Source organism: Anas acuta, chromosome 4 (assembly GCF_963932015.1).
Source record: "Anas acuta chromosome 4, bAnaAcu1.1, whole genome shotgun sequence".
In the NCBI taxonomy this organism is placed as follows: domain Eukaryota; kingdom Metazoa; phylum Chordata; class Aves; order Anseriformes; family Anatidae; genus Anas; species Anas acuta.
This window is the reverse complement of record NC_088982.1, coordinates 18,247,520-18,275,304: the sequence shown is the minus strand read 5'-3', so window position 1 is coordinate 18,275,304 and position 27,785 is coordinate 18,247,520. Positions and strand designations below refer to the sequence as shown.

Genomic DNA, 27,785 nt, shown 5'->3' with positions numbered 1-27,785 from the left:
TAATGACACATCAGATTTAAAAAGGAGTTCTAGCTCTACTTCTTGTGGTGAAAGGCTGCTTTTGAGCAATAGGTAGATTTCTGTGTCGACATCAGAGAATACCATAGAATGGCAATGCTGAAGGCAGCCAAATAACTGGAGCACATCTGTGAGAATCCAAATACAAAAGATGAAGGAGTGATGTCCAGCAAAGTAGTTCTTGATGCAAGTAAATTGACCACAGCATTCATTTAAACCAACTTAACAGAAAGATTTTCTAGATAATCTTAAACTCAATGTTGTCTTCTTCTTTCTTTCTTTCTTTCTTTCTTTCTTTCTTTCTTTCTTTCTTTCTTTCTTTCTTTCTTTCTTTCTTTCTTTCTTTCTTTCTTTCTTTCTTTCTTTCTTTCTTTCTTTCTCTTTCTTTCTTTCTTTCTTTCTTTCTTTCTTTCTTTCTTTCTTTCTTTCTTTCTTTCTTTCTTTCTTTCTTTCTTTCTTTCTCCCTCTCTCTCTCTCTCTCTCTCTCTCTCTCTCTGTCTTCCTTCCTTCCTTCCTTCCTTCCTTTTTTTTTTTTTTTTCTAAATGCAATCTGGGGAAATACACATAAATACACTTCAAAAATTAGAAATGATGTGCAGAGTAAGGAACCGACAGGGTATTGGATAAAACAGACTCACTCATTTTCTGATCAATTTCTTATAAGCCCTTGATCAATCTGATCTTCCTTGATCAATCTTATTGGTAACAATTTTTTTCTTCAATCATTTTGAATAAAACAACTTGTATAACAGCTGGAAAAATGACACTGTGCAAGTGCTAAACCCAATATGTAGATTTAGAAATATTACAATTTCATTAATAATTCTGGGCATTTCCCAGACTAAAAGGTTCTTAAGGAGACTAAAGCTCCAGCCAGAGATCCAGGAGAGCTGGTTTCAGGTTGTTTCTCCATCACAGACTTCCTGTGTGAACTCCAGTTCTTTACACTGCACCTTATTTCTAATTTTTAAAGTGTGTTTGTGTGTGCGTGTAATTGAACTTGCCTATCACAAGGATGTCTGGAGCACTCTCTTGGCTGAAAAATGCTTTGAAATGTGGTAAGATTGGACACATACACCATACCTGTACATGACTGCAAATACTTCCTTTTTTGTGCGAAGGTATCTAGATGTTTTCTCGTGATTAAACAACACCCAATTAACTACACAATACTACTTACATTAACAAAGTTTAATCACATTCTCATTAGCAGCTTATTATAATCATTGACTCATCGTTTATATACAAAACACATGAATTGGCATTTTCTGTATATTGAGGATATGACCATAGTATATTACCTACGTATATGCCCTTTTATATTACAAACAGATAGGATTTTTTTTTTAACTCATTATTTCTTGTCTGAAAAATTCTGTAATATGGCTGACAATAACAAGTTAATTCATGTTAAATGTATTTTGGATGATCTTTAGCAGAATTACAATGGCTGAATCCAAAGCCACATCCCTGCAACAGCTTCCATAAAATGTCCCAGTCACGGATCTTTCTGTTTCTTACAACAGAAACATATACTTCTCATAAATCATTCATTAGAAACAATAATAATGATTTGCTAACATCTTTACAATAGTTAATTAAAAATGAAATAAATTAATGTTACCTTACAAGTAAAACATACTTGCTATTACACTTTAGGTTTCATTTCTATAGGTGAAGCTAATTTCAGACTGAGTCAAAAGCAAAAGACTTCAACTACAATCTCAATAATAATAATAAATTATTTGAGAAAAGTGGGGCAAAGAGAAGGGCAAATTTAAAAAAAAAAATAAAAAATTCTTTATTCTAATCTACCAGCACCACACAAATCTGCAGGTGCTTTTACTGAAGTCAGTTAGTAAAGTCAAGGCAACAGTGTCAAGCAGAACACCTATTCTGGCTTCATCCTGTGCATTTAATGCACCAACCCTAAATGACTGCAGCACTCATTCATTACTTGAAACTTTGCCTCTCCTGTCACAAGCTGTTTCCTTGGAGAACAAAGAAGACAAGAGAACAGTACTGCTGCCAACCAGACTTTCTTTTCAAGACCATGGCAGAAAAAAAATAGGCCGCATGAAGGAAAGAGAAAAGGAAGGATCATCATTTTTGTGTGGCGCTCTCCCAAAGTCCCAGGAGAGTCACATGTGCCAGGACTTTTTTTGTCTGTCTGAGAACTCAGGGTTGTTTTTCAGATGTACCTGTTGCATAGCTCCATTATTCTCCAAGGTGACAGCAGAGGCAGGCAGACAAAACGTTTGACACCAGTTTCCTTTCCATTTTTGACAGGATCCACACAACTCCAATGAATTTTCTCTTTAGCCTATTGTTGAATTAGATTGCAATTGAAATAATTTAGCCAGGCAAACGTCAGCATGCAGTCATAGAAAGGGGAATGTTCTGGTGACCTAGGGAGATGAACTGGCCAATAGTTCAGAACTTTTCCTCAACAAAAAGCAAACAAGATGTACTGTTTTTCTTGAATGAAGGGAGGGTTGCTCTGATCAGAGAGCATGAAGTCAAACTTTCTCCTTTCGGCATGGGTATAATGCTTCTTTTCAATTTCATGATATTTTGTGTTAAACCCATTGAAAATTAAGTTGATTGCCTAGAGACTATAGCTACTGCTTATAGCTCGCAAGAGAGACAAGACAGTGTAATGATCTGTGACTGCATACCGTACATGTAGACTACAGCCATCAGTCAACTACATAATCTTCAGCATCAAGATTCATTAAAGTCAGTGGGAGTCATGTTGTTAAAACCCTGTGTGCAATTTGGGAAATGTAAGGGTTAATACTATAGAATAAAGAAACTGGGTAAAGGAAAAAGTGAAGAAGAAGCTGCTAAAGATGAGGAGGATGCAGCCAGTACAGTGCTTGTGGCTATAGATTACTCTTAGATTTTCACCACATAAACATTTTGAAAACAAAACAAATGACAATCTATCATGTCTTAGGAAGTGGTGTTATTTTCCTTTTTGGTTATACTCATCAAAATTACTATTTCCATTTGTTAAGAACATTTTTTTCCCCAAATTCTTGCATGCTTATGAGCATATCACTGCACTCTCTTTTTTTTTCAAATAAGTAGCTGTAATAAAGTGGGTCTTTGGGATCTGAAAGTGTTAAAAAGAAAGTTAAACTTTAATTATGGGCTGTAAGCTGCTGAAGGGAGAATACTAGAGTGTAGCAATGACATCTGGACTAGTACTAGTGCACGTAATGCATATCTGTCACTGACAGCTCACTGGGTTACATTTAATTCACAATCATCAGTCATGTCTTCTTCTTTTATAAGCAAAAAAAAAAAAAAAGAAAAAGAAAAAGAAAAAAAAAAAAAACTACAGAAGCACCCGTGGTAGAGAGATTTGCTTCAGAGGACAGATTCTTCCACATGCTGATTCAAGGAGATGACCTTACAAATGCAAAATAAATGGACAAAATAAATGCCAATAAATATAACTTTTATATGCTGTGCTAATACATAATCTACCATGTCTAATGAAGCTTTGTAACTCTTCTCTTGCCCATACACTGTTGGTTTCTGACTGACATTCCTTTCTGTTTGTTTTGGGGGAATGCCTCTATGTTCTCTCTTTATGTAACTCAGAGCACAGCTTGGATTTACCAAAGCAAAGTGCGAGCAGCATCCGTCCACGAAGAGTAAATAAGTGTGAAATCTAAGAACCCGAAGTGGTTACAGCACCAGTTCAGAGGCTGTCTGAGCCTTTGCTCTGTAAGGTTGCATTTTTTGTCTGTGGAACAGGGAGTACTGAAGGAAACAGTGTTGAATAGAAATCAGCTTGAGTAAGAGCAGGAAATACCAGCTGCGTGAACTGACACAAAAACTAACTCAAAGCCTTGCATGACAGCCTCCTTTCTCCTCAAAATATGTAAGCAGCAAACTGCAGGTGTCTAGAAATGTTTCTCTTACGATACGAAACTGTTGCTTCCATGGCTCCTCAATAAGAAGACATGGACACAGCCGATTTTCACTTAACTTGGTTGAGGCAAACAAAACAGCAGAAGCTTTGGTAAATGCAGACCTCTCTGATCTCAAACTAAATGACAATTTTAGCACTAACACTTGTCCAGATGCTTTTGTTACAGATCAGAAAACCTGTTTGGCAAGCTCTCACTCATTTGGCGATAAGTATTTCAGTTGCCCTCCCACTAGATGTGGTCTCACCACATAAGTCATGTTTCAAGACAGAGTGAACAGATGAGCTTGTCTTACTCAATCACTAATATTGATTCACACATTCACACAGAAGAAAATGCAACTTTGAATTGTCTTGGCAGAGAATACACCTTACACATGCACAATTAAAGATTAAGGAATTAGCAGGTGCCGTAATCGAAGCCCTTCACAGTGGGTTCTGTGATTTGACCACACTTCATTATGCTTGTCCTCTTTGTGCTTTGAAGTGACCTCTGACTAGGTGCACATTTTGCTATGGTTTATGGCAATTATGATTCTTGTTCATGGTAGATTGCCTAGAATCTCTTTGGACTATCTAGTGTATAATCTTTCTTTATGTATTTCTACTATACTACCATATGCATTAGCACTGGCCCGCTGGGTACCATTTTATCTCAGCTTTCATGTATACATTCTAATTATTTTACTACTGCACTGTCATTGGAGCTTAATGTTGGAAATAGAATCCACTTCTCACTGAGTCCACGACAAAATTATGACTCGTGACACCTTAGGTTAAGCTTTCAGTAATAAATATGAAATAATAGGGCATTTCGTAGTATGACAAATACTAAATTAGTTAGTTAAAATCATCTAAAAAGAACAAATAAATGTATAATGTCCTGACATAAATACATATTAGAAGAAACCCTAGCCATAATGGCATCATGTGTTTAAAAGTAACATTTTATCATATGATGAGTTCTATGGTAAGCTATTATTGCTACTTATTTTTTGCATAATAGTAGTGCTCAAAGGTTTGGGCATGGTTATGCTAGACACTGAATAACAGCTTTATCTGTATCTATATTCCTCCTACCCTGGCTAAGTATCAGTTTTTCTCTGCTTGGTCGATTTCCACAATCTCTCTTCTAAATATCCTTAAAACTGTGCTACTTCCAAGTGTTCCACTATCCACCTGTCCCAGGAAATAACCTTAAAATATTTTTTTTATCTCATCTTAAACTTATCTTCCCACAGAGCCAGAAGAAGTGGCTGCATGCTGCACTCACTAGTTCATACACCTCAAAATTCTCATGTATTTCCTCTGCTAAATCAGTCCCACCTAGCAATGTCTTTGGTGTTGGTGTTAACCTTTCCCAACACTGCTTTCATCAGGCTTTTAGGAAAAAACTGCTAAGCTCATCTCTTCCCTTTGTCCCCATTGCGGTCGTGGCCGATCAACACTCTGCCACATGCCTTGGCTCCTCAATCAACAGTTGCAGAGTTGTTTTTCTTGCGCAATGTGTTATCATTTGTTGCTGCTATAAAATGGCAACTAATTATCTCCTTTCCACCACCTTCACTGAAATTGACAGGGGATGGCATTTTAAGGGGCCATTTTAAGAGCATTCATGAGTATGTTATGTTTGAGGTAACAGTTGTTTTCAAACCAGGCAATAGACTCACTCTTCCTTGTTCTTGCTAGAATGTTCCTTCCTCACTCCTTGTTTCATAAAGCATGCATGTGGATGGCTTTTGATAAGAAAGCAGTATAATAATGTTGCCGATGCACAGCTATTAATTTCTTCGCATATTTGGAAAGAGCTTTTAATTCATCAAACAGATAAATAATGGAGAACAAATACAATTATTGCTAAAGAACATCAGCCCCAACATGTTGTTGCTTTTTAGAGTGGCAGAATATTCTTGTATTCAGTATACACCCAGACAAATTAGAGAGGCACATTTTATACTGAGATTTGTGGCAGATCTCTTTTAGTATTCATAGGTGTGCCAGCATAATACAATTCATTTAGGAATATGACACATCTGTGTAATTTGTAGGTGTTGACTGTCTAACCTTCAGACAACTTGATGGAAAAAAATAATTCATCCATAACAGAGACCTTTATTTTTCAATCCATAACATTCTATTTAATGTATTAGAAGTACATGAAAAGAATAGAAAAACAGGAAAAGTACAACAACAGGAAGAGAAAGAAATGCCTTACTGTATAACATTTCAGCAAATAATGCAAAGATGGATTATCCCATATTTTCAAATACTTTATAGTGAAAGTTCTATCAGTCTATGGGTCTATCTTACTTATCTTTGTGATAAAGTAAGAGAAAAACCATTGCAGTCATATACAGATATGACATTTATTTTTCCAGCAATTCAGACAACTTGAACATGACAATATTGAGGAACATGTTATGAATATTTCATCTCATGATTAGAATCATCCTCAGATATAATACTCTACATTCACACGCCTTAACTCTGAAGTGACATATACAGTTGCATAATGTATTTACGTCCCAATCATTTTTATCAAAATAAAACAGAAGTTACAGATAGCCAGGGAAGGATAATAAAAAAGATAATGTGCTCCTCTAATTTTAAGTCTCTTCTATTTAAAATACACTATGTTATTGCAAGAGAGTAACTTTTGATTACTTTGAATAATAAGACCTTTAACTTAAAAAGGCAAAGTGCATGCTGGGGCATTTTGACACTCAGGAGTGTCAGAATGCCAAGATGCTGTTATCTGCACCATATGAACTAGTTCACAACTATCCCAGGGCTAGTAATTCTGCATTTCAGGAAATGCAATTTATGGTGATATTACACTTTTCATATTTGCACTAAGAGTGTCTCCCAGGCATCTTTTGCAGATTATGGTCCCACCTGGATCAGGAATAGGTCATGAGTGAGGGTTTTCTTGGTGAACTTATCTTTTTGTTTTCGTACTTTTTCTTCTTCTTTTTTTTTTAATTTCCTGAGGTGTACGAAGTATACAATTTCCCTTCTCTATGTTCCATGAAAGCACATTTTTTGAAAGAGGTTTAGGTGAGACAATACTGTCCTATGGAAACAGACCCTGAACTGAGCTCCCAGCTTTTTTTCAGGGGCCTGTTTGTGTTCATGTCCCCTAGCAAACCCACAGGCATGACTTCTTCACCCAGAGCTTTGTTCCGCTCTCCAGACTCCTTCTCCACTCCCCTCTCCCAACTTTGGACTCTGTGGCCTCCTTCACGGCCTCGTTTCCTCCCATCTGCTGTGTGCTGGCATTTTTCTCTGCAGGAGGTCTCAGATGATCCTATTGGGTATAAAAGTGCTTTAGTGATCAGTAATTTGAAGTCAATAAACCTCCTTAGTAATAGGACTTGTTACTGAGCACAACTGCTGCTAGCTCCTCTTCTAGCCTGCTTCCCAGGCTTGTCCTTGCAGGAGGGGACAGCAGAGCCTAAGCATTTGCCAGTCATGCAGTTAACAGCAGCAATTGCTCCAGATAAAAAGAGCTACATCATCATTACCAGGAGGGAGGAGTGAGTCTAACAGAACACATTGCATGAACAATCGGGTAATTGGATCCCTACTGGATATGCAGCCTGAGTAGTAATTTCAGATGGCACCGATGGTGTTATAACAGAAATTATACCTCTATTGTCATATTCCAACAGATCAAATTCTAACCCAAAGCAAAAGGTTGAAAGGCACAGCTACATCCATGCATACCAGAACTTTTCTGGAAAGGCTAATCCACTTTGAAATTTATGCCAAATTGGCAAAATCCTCCACTCCTTCTGAACTCAAACTCTTTGGTTTAGGCACACAAGGAATGTGAGAAAGCAACCTTTTTCAAAAATACACAAAAGAAGGAAAAACCTTTACCATCCAGTATATTCTATGTCTCTCGGCTGCATGAGTGGGAAACATTCTGGAGAGTGATAGCGTGCGCGGATGTGGTGTGCTAGCTTTTTTTTCAGTAATGAATTTTATGCCTGCCTGTTTCTGTTCCATTGTCTATTTTTAATTCAAATATGTAAAAGCTTTTCTTAATACAGACTCCCAGGTGTCAGTTGCTGCCTGGAGTCCCTTTTCTTTCCTCTATTGTTCTCTTAATTGTTACTTCAAAACAATTAGCTGGGCATTCATATGCAAATGAATGCAAATGTACAGGGGATTGGGTGTGAGAGAATACCACCACTCGTTAATTTCCACTTCAAGGTCTGCTGGTAGGAACAACAAAATTGCTTAACAATGTATTTTTCCTGGGCCATAAAGGGTGAACTCGCGACGATTCCAGCCATCCTGCTGGCTCGGCAATTGTTAAGATTCAGCTGTTTTTTGGTAAGATTTTTCTTTTATTTACTTATTTGGTTCTAGAGATTGTGTTAAATTTGCCACCCTGAATTGCCCTTGCCCTTGCTCGTTTATGCTCAAGGACATGCCTAATAATTTGGATACAATCCCGATTAGGATAAAAGTTAAATTATTAATATTACTGCTATTAATGTGATCCATTAAGAGAAAAAACCTCTCACTTGAAGGAATTCCTCATGTCTCCGACAAAATAAAACTTTTATAATTTATAAAAGAGTATGCTTTATTGCATTTAAGCCTTAGAAGAAAGATACACTGACTGATAGGCTGGGACTGGGGATGAATCCTAGAGAGACTTTGCCAGTTGCTAAGATAAATCTGATCTCTTTTGGAGCAGTTGTATTTATTGTATAAATCTGCATTCCCTTTCAGACTGTATAGTAAAACTCTTTATGAAAAATAGTTGGTTATTCATCATTCAGAACTGCTTTACAAAATAAATACCTTAGCTTTTCAGATCCAATTAATATACAGAAACCAATTAAAAGACCAAATCCTGCAATCATTAGGCAGGAAAAATTCAGAACCATGCACTATCCTGAGCAGGAAAACCCACAGCACAGCAGGAAAACTCCATTACTTGGATGTGACTTTCCTACCAGGATTTCCTCGTGGGGAAAAGTGTGCCTCTAGGAGGCGTAACTTTAGAAAGGCATTTCTGAGGCTCTGAGAAGAGATTATTAACTTTTAAGTCCACAGTTACTTCTCTTTTATATTACTGGAGTGTTCTCCCTCTTTTATATCTTTTAAAAAAAAAAAAACAAAAACAAAAAAAAACATTTAAACAGCAATAAGGGACTGCAATGTGTATTCCTAAGGGTGGGTAGCATTTTTGTTATGCAGTGTAATTTTCATGTTTTGCCAGGTCCATTCCTCATAGAAACAAAAGATCTCCTGGGCTGTAGAGCAGTGTAAGGGCAGTGAGAGCTGGCTTGAATTCCCTGCTCCATCACTTACCCAGCAGAGCTGGGCTGGCTGTTTAGGCCTGGACATTCAGTTCTATTTAGATGTCTAAATGTCACTGCTATCAGTGAAAGTCAGATGCTTGCATGCCTCTATTTAGACCTTGACTGTCCTGTGTCCTGGCTTCCTAGCTCTGAGATGGGATAATGGTGCCCTATGGTGCTGTTGTGTGAATAAACACATTTAAGAATGGGAGGAACTTGGGCATAGTAATGATAGGGACCATATAAATACCTCAGGCAAAGAGGCACTGCCCCAGTATAAATAAACAGTTACAAAGCAGCTGTGAATGATCTGGGAAAGAAAGTCCTGTGAGTAACAGGGCCATCTTCAAATTGCCATTAGCGGTGCGCACCAGAGGAGGAGACCTTTTACAGCTGCAGAAGTGGCAATGAGAAATGGGGGGAGGGGAGGTCTGTGTCTCCTCCAGTTCCTTGTACAGAGGGGTGGATGCTGCTAGTGGTACTTTGGGAGGCCACCCCCAAAGAATCACACCACTCAGTGCTTCAAGGGGATAAGGATGATAAGTCTGCTTCCCTTCATCCCTGCCCTTTCTCTGTGTCCTCTATGGCCAGCGCTCTATTTAAATAGACTTATTTATTTATTTATTTATTTCTCCACAGGCATATCCATTTATGATGATTTAGCTGTAAGAAAAGACTTAAGGATTTTGTCCAAAACTAATACGCAAGTGCCAGAAAGGGTCTTTAACCATAATACTTCTATTTTTCCTTCCTTAAAACTTGATGAAATTGAAATATCTGTCTTCATTATAACCTAAGCACCTGTGGAAACTTGGAAGGCACTGGATATATCCCCTTATGGGAAGAATAAATGTCTTATCCCAGCAGACTGTGCCCTCACTACAACCTATTCATACCTCACCAGTCAATATATTTTATCTTCATATGTGGATGAAATAGGGCAGATTTCTGGGACTTAAACAGGCAAATAAAATGCATCCATCTTCCAATGAGCACATGGGAAGTTATTATTAGCCAGTGGGCTAACAGTGAAACATGCTGAAATACAAGGAAAGGAACAGGTAAGTTTCATAAGCATGTTTTACCCTTAAGTTTCCGCTAATGTTTTGTTCTTAACTAGTTGTCTGAGACCTTTGCCTTTTGCTTTATAAGGCTGACAGATGAAACTTTAGAGTCCAAGGAATATTTTTAGTGGAAACAACACTGGATGCTGGCAGGGTGTCTTAACAATAGTATGTTTGTTTTGGTAACAAGATTCAAAGAATGCATTATTTATAATGCTCTGATATGTGCATGTGGCAGAATGTGCACTGTCTGTATGCAGCAGTACAAGAACAGAAGTTATTTCTTGTAACCTGTCTGTGCAGTTCTCCCAAATGCCTGTTGTGACTAGGGCCAGAATTTCACATGCGGTTTGAACCAGCAAAGCCAGTAAAATAAATACTTCCCTGGACTGCTCATTCCCACCCCATGCCCTCTCCCCACTCTGCTGTCAGCATGCGTGCTTATGCTGGGTTTTGAACCAGATCAAGGAGTCAATCCAGGTTGAAACTGGCTTTAAAAAAATAAAAATCAAAAAGCAAGTTTAACTGCTTGTGTTCTTATGCTTGTGATACTATGGCCTGAAAGTCCCCTATACTGTGTGTTCTTTTAGGGCATTTCATAGTTTCGTTTCTTTGCATAGTCCTTTAATCTAAAATTCAAAAAAGACAACTGCTTACTATAGGAAATACTGCAACTTGTGGTCTTTACATTCCCCAGCATTATTGCATATACCTGTTTTAATATATATATACATGAAGAATATATTATTTGTAGTAAATTAAATATTTATTACATTATATATAATATAATGTATATAACATCTTTACATATAGAAATATATACATGCAGATATACAGTAAGTGGTACTTGAAAATCAGAAGTACCTTTTGGGGTGGTTGCACATACCACTATTTACAGTATGCACAAATGGCCATATGAGTCCTTTAGCCCTTTTGACCTTTACAATCCTTAATCTCACCACCTGACCAATGGCTGCTGGAATCTGGACAAATAAAATGTTCACTGCTTGTCTCTTCACTTCTGCATTCTTTCTTCACTTTTAGGATGGATCATATAGGACCATATTCAAATTCTCTGTGTTCCAGTAAAGTCCAAATACATGTACCTATTTTCCACTAACCATTGGAATCCTTGGGTATTTAGAAACGTCTAGACAATAGAAAGTATAACTCTAGGCTTCCAGAAAAGAGCCCAGATACTGACTGATCTACTTTAGAGATGGCTGATCCATCCAAATCTGGGCTTTTGTAGCCCTGGGCTTTTATTACTAGCCAGCAATGCAACCCCAGCTTCTGTCTCAGTGTGTTTCACAGCGGAGAAAGGAAGCCTGGCTGAGACTTTTCCTACTCCTGGACTTCGCTCTTTTGATGGGGTCTAGAACAATGTTTCTTTTTGTTCTTTGCTCTCTACAGCAAACTATTTTCAGGTGCTCACAGGCAGATGGTCACTCTAGCCCTTTTGAATTGCCTGGGACATCAACATAAAACATAAAGATGTTTTGCATAACTCTGGTCTCTTAGAGGCAGGTAGCTGTGATGAGTAAAAAAGAATGGTAATAATTTAAAAGAGGAAGTATTGCTGTTTATCAAAGCGTTGGATGTACCATAATATATATCTAACAAAGTTTTATGAAGTATAGATAAATAGACAGAACACAAATAGTGTAATCCCATTGCCAACATCAAAGCACACACATTTCAGAAGGGGGAAGTGTGATTAGAATGCGATTCAAGATATAAAGCTTTTCACATCTCTGCAAAATGCATATATGTGTATATATATGTATTTGTATTTAAATATATATTAATGAGTTCTTTTGGATACAGATTAAAAAGCTCAGATCTCTTGTCTTTAGTATGTTCTAGTATCCTCTCTTTCATATCTGATTCTCCCAATTAAGAATATTATTCTTCTTTTTAGCAGACAAAATCCCCTACTAACCCTTCTCCTTGATAAACTCTACATTTCTCCTTATCTCTTCCTTTGCGTCTATTGTCTGATTATACCTCTTACATAGGCCTTTACTCAAGGTTAGTGAAATTAAACATTAGCTGGCTTAATAGGTAGCTAGTAACAGTAGTTTATCTACCAAGATAAGCTTCCAGATTTTGGATGTCTCAAATTTCTTCTTTTCCATTTTCATTGTTTTAAGACAACATTATTTGAGGACTTTGTGCTCCATCTCCTTGAATGTTCCTTACAAGCAGTTTCACTATATAAGACCTTGTGATAATTTCTTCTCTGGCAGGTTGCAGCTAAGATAGTTTTAATACATCACTTACTGGAGTAAAAGGGTGTTCTTATTTGAGAATGCTTCATATTCTTTAACTTCTGACAGCTTATATATACTGCAGATCCCATGACCCTCCTATGTGCTGCAAGATTTTTATATTCTAAAACATACCTTAAGAATCAAAGCATAGGGACAAATTATGGACAGTAGTGTAGGCTGCACTCTATTAGGAAGGCAGGGAGGAAAAATGGTAGTCTTGCCATGAATCCTTATAAAAATAGCAAATGCAGGAGGTTGTCGGGACAAATGGAGCTGAAACATTATACACGGAGAAATGAAAAGGAAACATGGTTAGAGGCCTCATGAACTTGTGTAATAATAAAGCTATTCAGATGCCTCTGTTATTCCACTAGTCTGTGTGTTGTGTGAAAGGCAAGATCAGAACATGGCTGCTTCCCTTCCACATGGCAGGGTAAGAGATATGAGTTTTGTAGGACTTAGCTTTCTGGGTTAGCTACTACAAACCAAAATTAAAGATTTCTAGAATTGCCTGAAATGTAATGTTTCCACCAAGAACAAGGCCTCAGAGAAGAGTTGGCTGGACTTGTGCCTCATGCTTTGTCTGATACTCTACTTTTGCAGGATTTCCTCAACCAGAGATTCACTAAATTGAAAAGCCCAATTACAAACTGGAAGTCTTCCAGACCCTGGCAGTCAGATAAGAGATGTAGACGTGACACCAAAGTGCTTGGGATAAACACAGATTTCTTCAAAACAACAAACTTCTGCTACAATTATCCTGAACTTGTTTAAAACCCGTTCAAGCAGGTTCAGTCCAGAGCTAGTGCTTGGGACAAAGTCTCCTTGTCTGAAACAATCTTTACACTTGTGCACAGTCAATAAGATCTGCAGACATCATTAGGACATTAGATATCCCTGATGAGATGTGACTGGTTACATTGTGTGAGGCAGACAGTCATGACTGCCGATTTCAGAGGCACTTTTCACAGTTCTGAGTGACCAACCTGAAGTGCCAGCAGCTCGCTGCCAGCCTCATGCAGCAGGGCAGCCGAACAAACAAATCTGCCTTCCCTCCTCCTGCTCTTATGTCTCGTAGCCCGATAAAAGTGTGGCTGGGGACTACTAGAACTGTCACTTCATGGGACATTGGCCTCTGCTACTGACTGATGATCTTTTTCCATACCAAAGCTGAGGTTTGACATACTCTGTAATTATTCTCTGTAAGCGTGCCTTATCTGTGGCCACTTAGCCATCACAAATTAATCTAACAAATGTTTACCATTGCTTTTTGGATACTTCTTCACCTCAGTGTATGTCGTAGGTTCTGGTAGCAAGTCTGGGTGCTGATAAAAGTTTTTTTTTGAAAGGAATGGGCTGGGGGCTTTCTCTCCTATGTATGGCCTGTGGGTTTCTGCAGCTGAAGCTGCCACCTTCTTTTCCTGACTAACATATCAGGGTTAGCCTCAGGTGATGCTTTCTTCTCATCCAAACAGTTTCCCGTGGTTCAATTCATGCAAAACCAGAATCCAGCAGCTGCACTATTACCCCATTTCAGGTAGCTTTTTTCAATATTATTTAACAGGCTGTTGTCAATCAGTTCTAATTTAGTACTTTTTTCAGTACTTTTCTCCTTGTCTAGGAGGTCTAATTTTCACAATCCATCTCCTTTCTCTTCAGTTGCTCTATAATCTACCCCATCAGCTATAATCTTCAATATCTTACCAATTTTTGTGCCTTCTCCAATCATGGTTTCTTATTCTACCCTGTTCCTAATAAAATCTATTTTGTGTACCATTTCTTATCATCAGCTAACACCTCAGCCCCTGATCACTAACCTTTTAGCAGTGACATCTGACGTATTTTCTGTTTAGTGCATACTTTTTTTCTGAAGGACAAACTGTTTCTGCAGCCTGTGAAACCTCTTCGAAATCAGCCACTCTTTTTGCCACCCTGTGACACAATATACCTGACTGAGGCTTCAAAGAGCAAGGGAGAGAAGACTGGGCAAAGATAAAGTGGGGCCTTTGTTAAACAGACTGTTTCTGCATCCATCCTATTCCAGGCAAAACTCTGATAATCCACAATACCATAGCTTTCATGTGCTGGGGCACTGTGCCAGTGTTGCAACTGCTGCAGAAGGTAAGAACAAAGAAGGCAGATAAGGAGTTGTGCTGTAGGGGGGAAGGGATGAGTAGAAAAAAAAAATCTTTTGCATTCCTGGAATGATTGTGACACAATCATAATAATTCGGAAATAATTATATTTGTTATCAGTCAACATAATTTCCTGCAGTTCTACACACAATGTCGTTTTCCTTTTCCAGCAGTCAGGCTGAACAAACGGTTCTGTTCTTGTTATTATTTTAGTACGAAGCAGAGCAATGTTGGTTGAACTAATAGTATAAACACAAGGATATCACTTAGAAATGCCTGAAGATTGGCACTTAGCCTATTGTTTCCCAACATGATGCAACCATATTTGTTCATTATCACTTGTTCTCTCATATTTTGCTGTAAAATGCCACGGTGCTGTTGCATTGTAAGGACAAACACTGCAATATGGTTAAAGACTAACTCTGTTTAAGTTATTATCCAGAGCCCATTACTGTAGTATTGGAGTGCATAAGAGAGACTATTTAGTAGATGAAAGAAAAATAATACAAAACCAGTATCATGCTGTTTATTCAAATGCTGTAGGCTAGAGCTCTGTGTATGACACATTTAAAATGACTGATGGATTTTAACTTACAGTTTAGGAGAGAGGATGCAGTCCCCCCCTGCTGGGGCATGAAGGGGGTGACTTCCTTCCACCAGACAGATCCCTGGCTCCCCAGAGGGACTGGCATGTCCTTGGAGAGGCAGGTCATGTCACCTAAAGTTTGCCTTAGAGACTGTCAGAGAAGGAGGGCAGCTTTAGCCTTGGCCATTCAATTCCCAGGAGTTTTGCTGTTGAAGATGGAGCCTGCTCCCTGCCTTCGGACAGCACTCCTCAAAAGAGATTTTTGAGGTGCTGCCAGTTCTTTCTGGCATCATTCTGTATTGCTTGGTGTCTTATAATTATGCTCATAGAGGCTCACACAAACTATGAGGAAACTTCATACCGTTTATTCTGTTGCTAAAGTCTCTAAGTAGTGTCCTGAGCTCAAAGGGAGTCATGCTGGGCAGGAATAACCAGCTCATTAACCTAAGTGGATTAGAATTTGGTCCTTTATGTTTGCCATACTTGCTTTGCATTCTGCTTTTATTGTTGCTCAGGTATTTCCCGTTGTCATATAATATGATTAACACATAAACATGAGAGAAACAAAAAGTCTAAAGTATCTCCAGTGAGTTTATTGGAAACAGAGTGCAAGAAAATGAGGACTGAAAAATACACATATATAAAAAAAAAGGCTTATTTGTAACAGTCAGGAAAAGAAAAGAAACTGTTTCCAGCTCTTTTGTTTCTTTTCTCCCTAATATAGGTCAGTTAAGGCATTTACTCATATGTATCTCTAATTTGGTTTTCCATACACAGCAAAGAGAAGCATTCAGCCTTTTTCTGAAACACCATGAAAGATTACAGTGTGGGAGGTTACAACAAGCATGATACAATGATCTTTGTTGGATATAGACTCATAACACTTTTACTAGAGATGTGGGAGAGGAAAAGTGTCATGCTGATCAGATTCACAGGCCTTTTTAAGTTAGGAGACAGTGAATACTAGTACAGACAATTATGTAATGGAATCTTGAGCAGTTAACAAGTATCAAAATAAGGCTCAACTTAGGCAAAAATCATATGGAATAAGTTCTATGAAAAGGCAACTTTGAGGTCAAATTCATCACATGGTTTTAATGGAGATTAGATTTTAAATATTTTTTAAGGTATGATCTTTAAATTTGTTATTTTGGACACCTGGCATCTATAGGAAATCATTCAACTTGACTGCTGACTCCTATCACTGCAAATTCTTTACAAATTCTGCTATGAATACTTGGAGTACAGTGTAAGAGAAGTTTCTGTGCCAGCCAGCTTTTTTCACTTTAGTCTCATTTCAAAGTCACATTGATGAGAACAAAGGAAGTTTCTCAAGCAAGAAGAACTGAAAACAAGCTAATGAGAGAGTTTTCTGTTAGCCAAATTGGCTGCTTCCTTACAGGGATGTAGCTGCTTCCATGAAAATGACTGTATAGCATTTGCTGCTAGATGTTATTTCTTTAATAATTGTCATTGCACAAACACAAAAGTGCAAGAAATATCTAGGGGTATCTATCTATGAATAGTTATGGATAAATTCTAGAAGTGTATATTGTTTGACTAGAGAAACTGTAGCACTTCCTACAATTTATGCTCTAATTACAGGCTTTTAATATTTTATCGAGCAATGGACATTCCACTTAGAGGCTGATTTACAGATAGGCTCAGCACCCCATAGCTCCAATTGAACACAGTAGGACCAGGAGATCTCTACAAATCAGAGACCTTCCTCTTCTGATTTGTAAATCAGCGAACACCAAGTGAGAATCAATGTCCACAAGCTCAGGCAGAGTATGAGGAAGCAGTTTTATGCAGTGTGCAACCAACCAGTGGTGGAACCACTGCCATGGAAATAGCCAAAGTAAGCCCTTTGGGAGGATTAAAAAGGGATTAGGTGTCAGGAGCAACATATTAAGTTTTGTAACCTTACTACTGAAGAGTTACAAGGGTAATGAAGCCTTAAGCTTCAGAGTTTAAGTTGATGATCTGTGGGGGGTCAGGAGGAGATTGTCATCTCTATTATAAAACAGTCAACAGTTGAGCTAGGACATCATTGTTTTTGTATTAGTATGTTTGCCTTTTTAAGAAGCAGAACACTGGAAAGCATGAAGCTATGCTCTCCCCTTGTGTGACAAAACCCATATTTATCTGAATACAAATTAATTCTCCTTTCTGTGATGCTTTTGGAATATGTCTTTCCTGGGGGGACAGTGAAGTGGTTGTATGCAGAGGAAGAAGAGTTGTGATAAACATGAATTTAATTCAGATCAATACTGCTCTGAATAAAACTGTAGCAAAACAGTTAAGATTTACATGGACTAAGACATGACAATAAGTATACCCCTGTGTAGTCACCCCTATGACTTTGCAACACTTTCCTCAGTGGTAACCTACCATGTTTGTCCATTATTTCCAGCCTCTACCATTATGCACCACACAGATGCACACCGTACAAAGGCATCCTTTGTACATGCTCAGTCTTTTCTCCCATGGGCATGGGTACACATGCATTAGCCTATTTTCCATGCACTCAGGCTGTTTTGGTAAGGCCCTTCCACTTCTTCACCTAACAACCTGGTGCATTTGCTTTTCCATTGCATCTTGAGGAAGATCTAAAGGCTCATGCTGAGCTGGCAAGTGGAGGGCAGCAGTTCTTACCTGGCTCAATGGCTGTTCCTCAAGACCCTGAAGAGGCCTTCAGGTTTCAGGAGCAGCCCAAAAGGTGGTGGCTTTCTCAGCACTGGGAAAAGGCAAGATACAGCTTGAAAGAAATCTGCAACAAAAGGCCTTTGATGGCTAGAAAAAACACAAACCAGGTTCCTTTCAGCAGTGTTGAAACTCTTCTTGATGGCTGCAGTGTTTGGTGCTATGCCCTGCTCATAGTAGCCACGTGCAGCAGCAGCAGGATCGCGGGGAGGCAGCCTCGCAGGCATGACATGGGCTCCACATGGTGAGGTGGCCACAAGGCTCTCAACAGACCATGTCCGCTATCTTCCTAATCAGCCATTTTTGTTTTATAGCCCAATAAAACTAATATACTGTGCGTTTACCAGTGAGCTGTTTGCCTTGCTTCCAAAGCCAGCTGTGGATTTTGGATGAAGCAAGGAGTAACTAGCAGCCAAGATAAAAGCCTGGAGAGGTGGAATAATCGCTTGAATGAAGATAGCAGGACCCTGCAGAGAGATGGGTAGATATAAAGTATTTTATAGCAGTAATTTAGAAAGAAATTCTCCTTTTAGCTCTGAATCCTTTGGAAGGATGTGATACAGTATACCTGTAGTTTTGAGATAGATGCAGGGAAATTTAAAACTTGCTAAGTAAGAGGTTACTGACGGTTTGCAGGAGGAGCAGTAATGGCTAAGCCTCTAGAAACCTAAAGGGATGTCACTATGATTGGATTTTAGGAAAAAGGAAGAATTGCTAAAGCAACAAAGTACATGCTCTTAAATAAGGAGCACCCTCACTAAAGGCTTGTCTTTGACACATGGGCACTGTATCCTGACAATTGTTCCCTTTTAGGTCTTGATAATTTAAGATTATTTTTATAATGCACCTTGCCGCAGCATGCAAATGATGTAGTCTTGTGTGCAATTTTATTATACAACAAAGCAAGGACCATCTGAACTAAAATTAATGCACAGTATTAAATCAGGTACTTAATCACTCATTTTAGTTTGATTTACTGAAGCTATTGTGTTCTTGTTCTATATTACAGAAAAAATTTAACAAGACACAACATGTTTCTAAATACCACGATATGTAGGCTCAATTTAGGAAACAATATAGATCATTCTGATTCTTAAAAAACCAATAACACCAGTAGACTTGCATATTAAAATGCCCTCTTCTCCTCTCAAGCACACCCATATACTGCCCTATGAAATGCACCAAAAATGGTGTATTAGTGTCCCATGTAAAGAGGCCATTAAGAGGACAAGAGAAATTACTTCAGCTGACTACAATAGTACAACAGTTTTTTTTAAATAGTGAATTTTTTTTTACTAAAAGACTATTTTCAATACCAGTCTATGAAGGGAGCTGATTCATTTTGTGTATGTTCCTGCTCTGTCTTCATTTGGAGATAAATTATCACATTATAGTCTTTGCTCTCCCACTTGCAAATTAAGTTGTCATTCAGCAACTCATAAAGAGGCAAGCCGCAACAATCCATAAGAACAAATAACGCAGCTATTCTTTGTTTAAAAAATGTGGTTTTATAAACATATGGTTTTTATTTTTATTTTTATTTTTTTTACTTATTCTTTGTACTTTACATATTGGCAAGATGATTGTAATTTCTTTCTGTACTAGCTGGACACCATTAAAATCCTATTCATAGTAAATAAAATTTTTATACAGAAAAAAAAAACTAGAAATCTATATTCTAAAAGCTTAGTTATATATATATATATTTTTTTTTTTTCTGCAAGAAAAAATTTATCTGAATGAATTTTCTCAGAAAAATGTGAGTTCCAATAGAAGGAAAGAAATAAAAAGAAAATGTCTTTTCCAAGTGGCACAAAGAATGTCCAAGGCTTGTTGATGTATTATGTTTCTTTTCCCATCACCAAACCCTCATATTTCAAGTCCTAACAAAATGAAAAATTTCAAAATAATGAAATGATACAATAATGCAAATAAACATTTTAAGTGAAATTTCTTTTCCATCAAAATTGTTTTTCAGCTGGAAGTCTGCATGAAAACTGTCTAGAAGTCTCTTAAGAAACTCTGCTCTGGATATTTCTCTATGAACTGGTGACATTTGGTAGTGATCTCTTGAAGCTGTTAATTTTTTTTCCACAGAAGTTCTTAGGAGCATTCATGTTTTTAATACAATTATTTTTCAAGTTGACTTGAAGAAACAAAATTTTCCTCAGTGGTCTGAGGCATCTACTCTCTCCTCCAGTTACATTTTACAACACAAATTCTACTAACTAGTGGAGATCAGGAAATACATGTATAGCAGTGTCACAATCCCATGTTGTACCTGAATTAAACAAGATTTTGCAACAAAGGCAGGCATACGGGATTGTATCTCCTTCATGACATCAGTGCTAGATCCAGGCTGTGGTCTCACTTCCTCTCACTGCTTGGTGAGCACAGTGCCTGTGAGGCTCACATGAAATGAGAAAAAAACACAGAAGTGACCCAGTATTTCTATTCTCAGGAAGCAAATATATTTTAGGAATGGTTTAAGCCATTTTACATTTCCTGAATGTCAATGATAGTGTCTCACAATTTTTGTCTGGACCACTTAGAATCATAGAATCATAGAATATCCTGAGTTGGAAGGGACCCTTAAGGATCATCAAGTCCAACTCTTGACACCACACAGGTCTACCCAAAAGTTCAGACCATGTGACTAAGTGCACAGTCCAATCTCTTCTTAAATTCAGACAGGCTCGGTGCAGTGACCACTTCCCTGGGGAGCCTGTTCCAGTGTGCAACCACCCTCTCTGTGAAGAACCCCCTCCTTATGTCAAGCCTAAATTTCCCCTGCCTCAGCTTAACCCCGTTCCCGCGGGTCCTGTCACTGGTGTTAATGGAGAAAAGGTCTCCTGCCTCTCGACACCCCCTTATGAGGAAGCTGTAGACTGCGATGAGGTCTCCCCTCAGCCTCCTCTTCTCCAGGCTGAACAGGCCCACTTCTAGTCTTGTATCTGCAGTGGCAGGTAAAAATGGACCTGGGGTTTGGTAGTCTGCCATTATCCTGCATATCCTGCATTATTCTGCTTTTAGAGCTGCGCTACATCTTCTCTAGCTGAACTGACACAGAATCAAAAGTGTGTGATCAGCTGTCTCTGAATTAGTGCTGCTTTCTTCCATGATGACACACCAGAGGAGACAATTTTTGACTTTGATTCATATAGTTTTGTTTGTTTGTTTGCTATCCTGGCTTTTCTACAGCCTACTGACTTACCATAGTACCTGTTTCACAAGTACAAAATTCTCCCTCTACTCCTGTTTCCCCCAGTCAAGCAATTTCATGTGTGCTTTTCCAGGTTGGACTGGACAAAAAGCTCTGGTGCTGGAAATGCTGACTCTGGCAAAACTGAATTAAAAAAAAAATATATATATATATATATGTTAGTTGGGAGAAAGATATTAACCCATTACCTATATTGCAGAGGGCTAGAGAGGCTCATACTCCATGCTCAGCCAAGCACTTTGAAATGCTTTTCCTCAACTGTAATAGCTGATGGGAAAAGCGGCCTCATGAGAACCAACTCTCTCTCTGAGCAGGCTAAAGGAGCAAGGAAGAGAGGACAGAAAAGCTGTAGAGGTTTGTTTTCGTCTTGCAGAGGTGCTGGGCAGGGCAAACCACAGCTTTCCTGTGGTGCAGGCTGCTTCCCAGGCTGTTCCACATACATCCTGCTGCAGAAGCTGAACACCTTATGGCTTGTGGCAAAGCCACGGAGGAGATCACAGCTTGTATTTTTTTCCTTGGAATTGCTGAAAAGACTAAATTCCTTATTCACGGTTATAAAATAGCATGCACATACATGGCTGCACCCTTTGTAATTTGTGTTTGTAGAGGAATGAAGGGTAAAAGAGCAGCTGTCAGTGAACAGGTTCTGGTGTCCAGGAACAGCAGACATTAGGTAGATGAACTCATCTCTTTCCAGAGATCTAGGCTTAGTCTGTAAGAGTGTTTAGATTTGTAGTTATTGAAAATGTAGAATATCTACGTATTATACATGTCAACAGTAGAAAGCTTCTTGGCAAATGCTCTTTTACAAGATGAACTCTGACCACAATTTACTTGATCATAATAGCTTGACTATCTGTAGACCTCAGTGTCTTCATACAACCAATAAGGAACTTCAACCCTATCTGACAGATGGGAAAACTGAGACAAGGGGAACCAGTGTATTGGTAATACTGATAATAAGGGATCTGACATCTCAGGAATCCAATTTAACTGTCACATGTTCTCTGAATCCTATGCAACTAAATTCTTTACATGATTAAAACAAACAAACAAACAAACAAACAAACAAAAAAACACCAGAGTTTAGAATATTATTTATTGGGCTAATCAAACTATCTAGTCTTTATTCCTGAAAACAACAACAACAACACACAAAAAAAAAACCAACAAAACAACAGCACAGGAGTCATTTTTCTTATTTCACAATACACAAAACACACAATAAACTGACAGAGAGTGTCTGCTAGTGGATTTCTGTGCAACAGCACTGAGTATGTGCTAAAAACAACAAGTCTGCAGTGTAATATGATAGAGAAATTGTTCAGCAAGGTCTTGACTCTGACTTTACGTAACCTGTATCAAAATAGTGCAAAAAAGGAGACAGAAGAAACCAGCCAAGTCGCCTCTAAAATTACCGCTGGCACTAGCACCAGTGAATGTAGATCATAGTATATTTCTATGAATAGAACTTGGAGGAGTTGTGGAAGATTTGCAGATTGTGTAATTTTGTTGCTGGAGCTGATGACTGGCAGCCAACTGCGACTCTGGTGGGTGAGGAGCAAGCAGGATGATGTCCAAGCCATCCAAGGGAAATCTTGGAAATTGCAAGGTACTTCAATCCTTGGAAGGTGCATATCTTTCTAAAGTTTTTGTTATATCAAAATAAATGCCAGTGAATACAGACATGGCAATGTTCCCCAGATTATCAGGTGAAACCTCTAAAGAATCTCTTGAGCCTTTGTTTGCCAGCTGCACAAATCATCAGCCTGCTCTTGGACATACTTCCAGTCTGAGTGGATACTATTTGTACTAGGAAGTATCTGCAGGGTCAGGACCCATGAGTTATTATTTGTACTGCAATGCCTAAAGGCACTAAACAGGAATTAGAATACAAGGCGTTGAACATGGCACTTAAACATATAGCAACGAAGTTCAGCAATCTGCGATTTCCAGTAGACAGCAATGAGCGTGTACCAGAGAAACAGGGAGAAGGGCCATGAAAGGAGTGTAAAAGTGGTCAGCAGTAATCTATGAGCACTGTTTGATGAAGAAGTACTTATTGAAAGCAATGCCTTGTGGACTTTGCCGGACATTGCATATACTGTTTGAATGCTTGTATACAAGGCAAAAGATATAGGTGCTGATAATTAGTCTGCGTTTTAAGTGTGGAGGTGGGGTTTCCATGTGTAGTGCAGTGACATTACAGATGTCTACAAATTGTGTCTTACATCTAAGTTGTTTATAATGTGATTGCAAACAGCGAGCGTATTGTTTCAACATGGTTAATGTTTATGAGATTCATTTCAGTTTATAGGTGCACACAGATTGCCTGGAAAAGTACCAGGACATTCTTTTTTTTTTTTTTTTTTTTTTTTTTGATAGTGATGAAGAAAGATGAAAGTCTATACACGCCCTTCCAGTGTAAAATCAAAAAGGAGGAACAAATAAGTCCAAGAATTTCACAACTGCTTGAGTCTTAAGTTTCTGTAAATTACCTGATGTCCTCCTCATGCTTGTGGGATTATCTGAGATGATAAATAGGGCTATGCCAGGTCACGAAAAGAAGAAAATTAAGACGAAGAATCCATGAGAAACTAAAACTGCAATGTTGTAGATTCTCAGCATAGACATGCAAAAAGATTGTTTCCAAAGGCTTTCCTCTAGACACTACCAGAACCAGTAACAAAGTCCAACTGGTCACTGTACTGCTGTTGGCTCCATAACACGTATACTCTTTGGGAGAGGGGGAATATGTAGTCTGAATGGATTTAATGCTGCTTCAAGACAAATTAACTGTACTCAACATCTATAGCTTGCAGTTTCTGGGTTTCCCAGTAGAAAATACCATTTAGACCTGCTTTAGAAAGAGTTCTTTCTACATCCTCTACTATTTGTCTGATTTCCCTATGACCTAAAAAACAAAGAAAGGTATCAGAGGAGAAGGATGTGCAAAGAAAGGGGAGGGCTATCATCAAACATTGGATTTATTTTCCTCCCCATAATTCATTAGGTAAAGTAAAAAATGGACACATTAAATTTAGAGATATCAGACAATAATTTCCCTCTGCCTTTTACAATAGAAAAAAATGAAAGAATTGTATCAAAATTTATTTATAAACAGAATAATGATTTTTTTTTTCTTATTTTTGTTGTAGGTTTTTCTTTTATCTCTGCAAACTGCCTATCTGGAAATTAATTACAAGGTAATACACTGGTAATCAGCCATTCATAGATGGAATGTAGAAGCACAGTTTAATAGCATTATGCTTATAGTTTATAGAAGAAGAAAACAATTGCTGAATGGACACTTCACATAAGCCTCTGGATCCCTCCATCTCCCGTAGCTATGGTGAGATGTGTGATATTAGGATATTCTGTCCATACCCCTCCCTGAACAGTCAGAGCTGCATTACTTAAAATGCCAGCTAGATTATACATTTTTACCTGCTCATTTTAAAGAGTTAAGAGCTTCACTTTCCAGGAATGGCAAAGAAAGGAGGTGTACTGGGGAAAGAGCAAGACACCCCTGTTAAAAGTCATGCAACTAATTTCTCATGCAGGGTTGTTTTCACTCATTTTCCTGTTCTTCAGCACTTAATGATTTTTCTGTCATCAATGGAGTTTTAATTGAGTGGGATTAGGGGTGGATTAAAGGATCTCATCAGAACTCATACTCCCTGCATCCACTTCCTGTTGAGTCCTCTCAACAGAAGAGCTTTTGACATTAGATAAATAGATAGTGAAAAATACTTAAGACAGTGATACAGGGAGGGAGAACTCAATTGAAATGTAACCAAGGAACAGCAATTGTAAAGGCAAGCATATCATAAAATCTTGGAAATCATACTTGTAGAAAGGTGTGATTTACGTAACTTTGCCCACTCCTGGATTTCACCTGGCTGTATACAGGAGGGGTTTAAGCTTTAGCAGACACGCAGACATCACCTCAACCCTTTCCTCAACTGTTTATGGATGTTTTAATGAAAGATACTTTCCAGTACAAAGCTGAATCAATATTAAAAATATTGTAAAATTCACAACATGAAAAGCCAATGGATTTACATTTCATTCTGTATTTACAATGGATTTAGAATCAAAACTACAGCAGGAGCATGAAACCTTTCTTTCTCCTTTTATGCCAGGGATAGGATATTAAAATTATGCATTTATTTGGGTTCTCTTTTTACTTTTTCCTCTTGAAAATACTTTATCTTTAACCAGGAGAAAAGGGTTATGGAATAGAATCTCTGAGAATGAATCTTTTGAGTACTCAGCCAGACACTGGAGAAAATCCTGAACCAGAAAAGAAAAAAAAGTACTATCAATGATTTCAGTGGGCACAGGTTCATATATTGCTTTCCATATAGTACAAAAGCTCACTTCTGCTCTTCATATCCCACTTTAATCACCAAGAGTTACACATGCAAATCCATGGCAGGGTTGTAACTACAACATTTAAGACTAATTATATAGCTCTGGGAACAATATTCAAATCTCAGCGCAAACAGTTCTTTATCTTTTAGACACTATGAAATCTTCTCCAGTAACAAAAATTTCCTCTCAGATTTGTACAGCAGGTCTCAAATCTGATGTGCTGCTGACATTAATGGGATATATATGTACAGTGGAGGACAGCATTCACAAGTCAAAATCTACTATGAGGTTCTGTGAAGATAATGTAACTGAAGTTTTCTCTTCTACACTTGAACTTGAAAGAAGTAATGACATTTTATCTCATGAATAATGTTTTAGTTACAGTTCTATACAAGGTTTAATTAAGTCCTTGAAAGTTAAACCTATCCAAAGAGGTCCAAAAAGCTCTGGGCTAAAATTATTTTTAGGATAGATATTCTTGTAAAGTGCGCTGCTTCTTAGGCATGACTTGGTGCATCCATTTCCCTTCTTCCATGTTGTCCAAACTCCCTATTATCATGCCTAGCTGAAAGGGAATGAACACATCAGTACTTTGGAGTGTATGACTGAATATTTGTGGCTGGTGAATACCTTTAGCTCCTTACCAATCAGCATATTTGCAGTGAGCATCTGGGATTTGTTGACACCTAGCAGCCTGGTTAGTTCCACATGTATGCATAACAACATTCAACCTTATAGAGTTTTCAACCTTATAGAGTTACCATGTGTCAACAAATTTTCAGAGAGGCTTCCGAGAGACCAACTGTATTTGTACTGCACAGCTGTTTTATGTATATGCAATAAAATAAATCCAAGCAATCTGGGACATATCAGAGTTACCTTATAATATCACAGGACTCACTTCACTACACACATGAAGACAGTTCTCTCTGGGAAATCCAGACAGAATTTGGTAGACTTATATATATGAGACTGTATTTCAGATGGATGCATTGGGTTTGATAAATATTGCTGTAGCAACGCAAACTGGTTGCTAATAGTCCACATGAAAATAAATCAGATAAAAAAAGGGTTCCATGTTCCCACCTATTCACAGTTAGACACAGTCAGGTGTGGAGCATTAGTGACTCAAGTGGAGCATGACTACAACGAGGTTGGAAATCACTGTTGAAGGACAGGGGCCCATGAAGATTCAAAGAAGCACGGATAGAATGAGTGAAATGAACTTAAAATACAGCTAGAAAAGAAAGACTCAGTTTCAAAGCAGCTTTTTCAGATTTCCACAGCTACAAAGACTATATGTTCATTCTTGATTATTGATTCCAACAATCAGAAAAAATGTTGATGGAAAATTCAGTTGCTTAAAATATAATGACATATGTTATGCTATGTTTGCCAAATATATATCACAACACTGATGGTTCATTAGTCATTTATGTATCTTTTTTTTGGAAACACATGATTTTAAGAGTGTGACTTTGAGTCCAGAGTGTTTAAAACCAACTAGCATTGTGAAAATGATGTTAAACTGTGAAAATGGTGATTAGAATAACTCAAGAGTCAAATTCAGACACCTATTATATGCTGCTGAACTTCAGATATAATTGGGTCTGTCTCACATTGATGCTAAAAATAGGAGTATTGTAAATGAAGTGGAAGAAGAATTATGACACAGGATCCCATGAGTTAAAGCCTTTAGAGCATCAGTCCAGTGGTCAGACATAATCTAACATGGCCAATAGATTCTCCTGAAGTGCTCCTTTCCATTACAAGACAATTACTAAAAATAGGCAGAAGAGAAGGTGAGATGCTTTTGGCAACTTCCACAAAATGAGGAAACTAAAACTCAAGAGGTGCTTCAGAGTTCTCTAAAGCAAAGGAGATAACTCTAAGACTGACTGAGAACTACAAATATCTGTACAGTCAACCTTTTTTTTTTTTTTTTTTTTAACCTTTGAAAGAGAGACCTTGACAGATGACCAGTCCTTTAAGAAGCTGAGAAGGAGCTGTTCTTGAATTAAACCAGCTTGCTGCTGAGAACTAGGACTAGGAGGAATGTGTGTGTACACACAATTCTCATCTTCTTCTTTGTAAGGTTTCTCTTTTAACATTTTTATTTTCCTTAAATTAACTGTAGCA

General features: G+C 38.0%; 1 long non-coding RNA gene across 1 annotated transcript in view; it reads left to right on the top strand.

Annotated features, from left to right (window-relative positions):
- The first annotated feature begins 8,159 nt into the window (after positions 1 to 8,159).
- LOC137855208 (uncharacterized) overlaps positions 8,160 to 27,785 on the top strand; it is a 33,359-nt gene continuing 13,733 nt past the window's right edge. Inside the window, exons 1-2 of the long non-coding RNA XR_011095595.1 lie at positions 8,160 to 8,302; positions 24,428 to 24,475. This is a non-coding gene — a long non-coding RNA (uncharacterized lncRNA). The remainder of the gene's footprint in view (positions 8,303 to 24,427; positions 24,476 to 27,785) is intronic.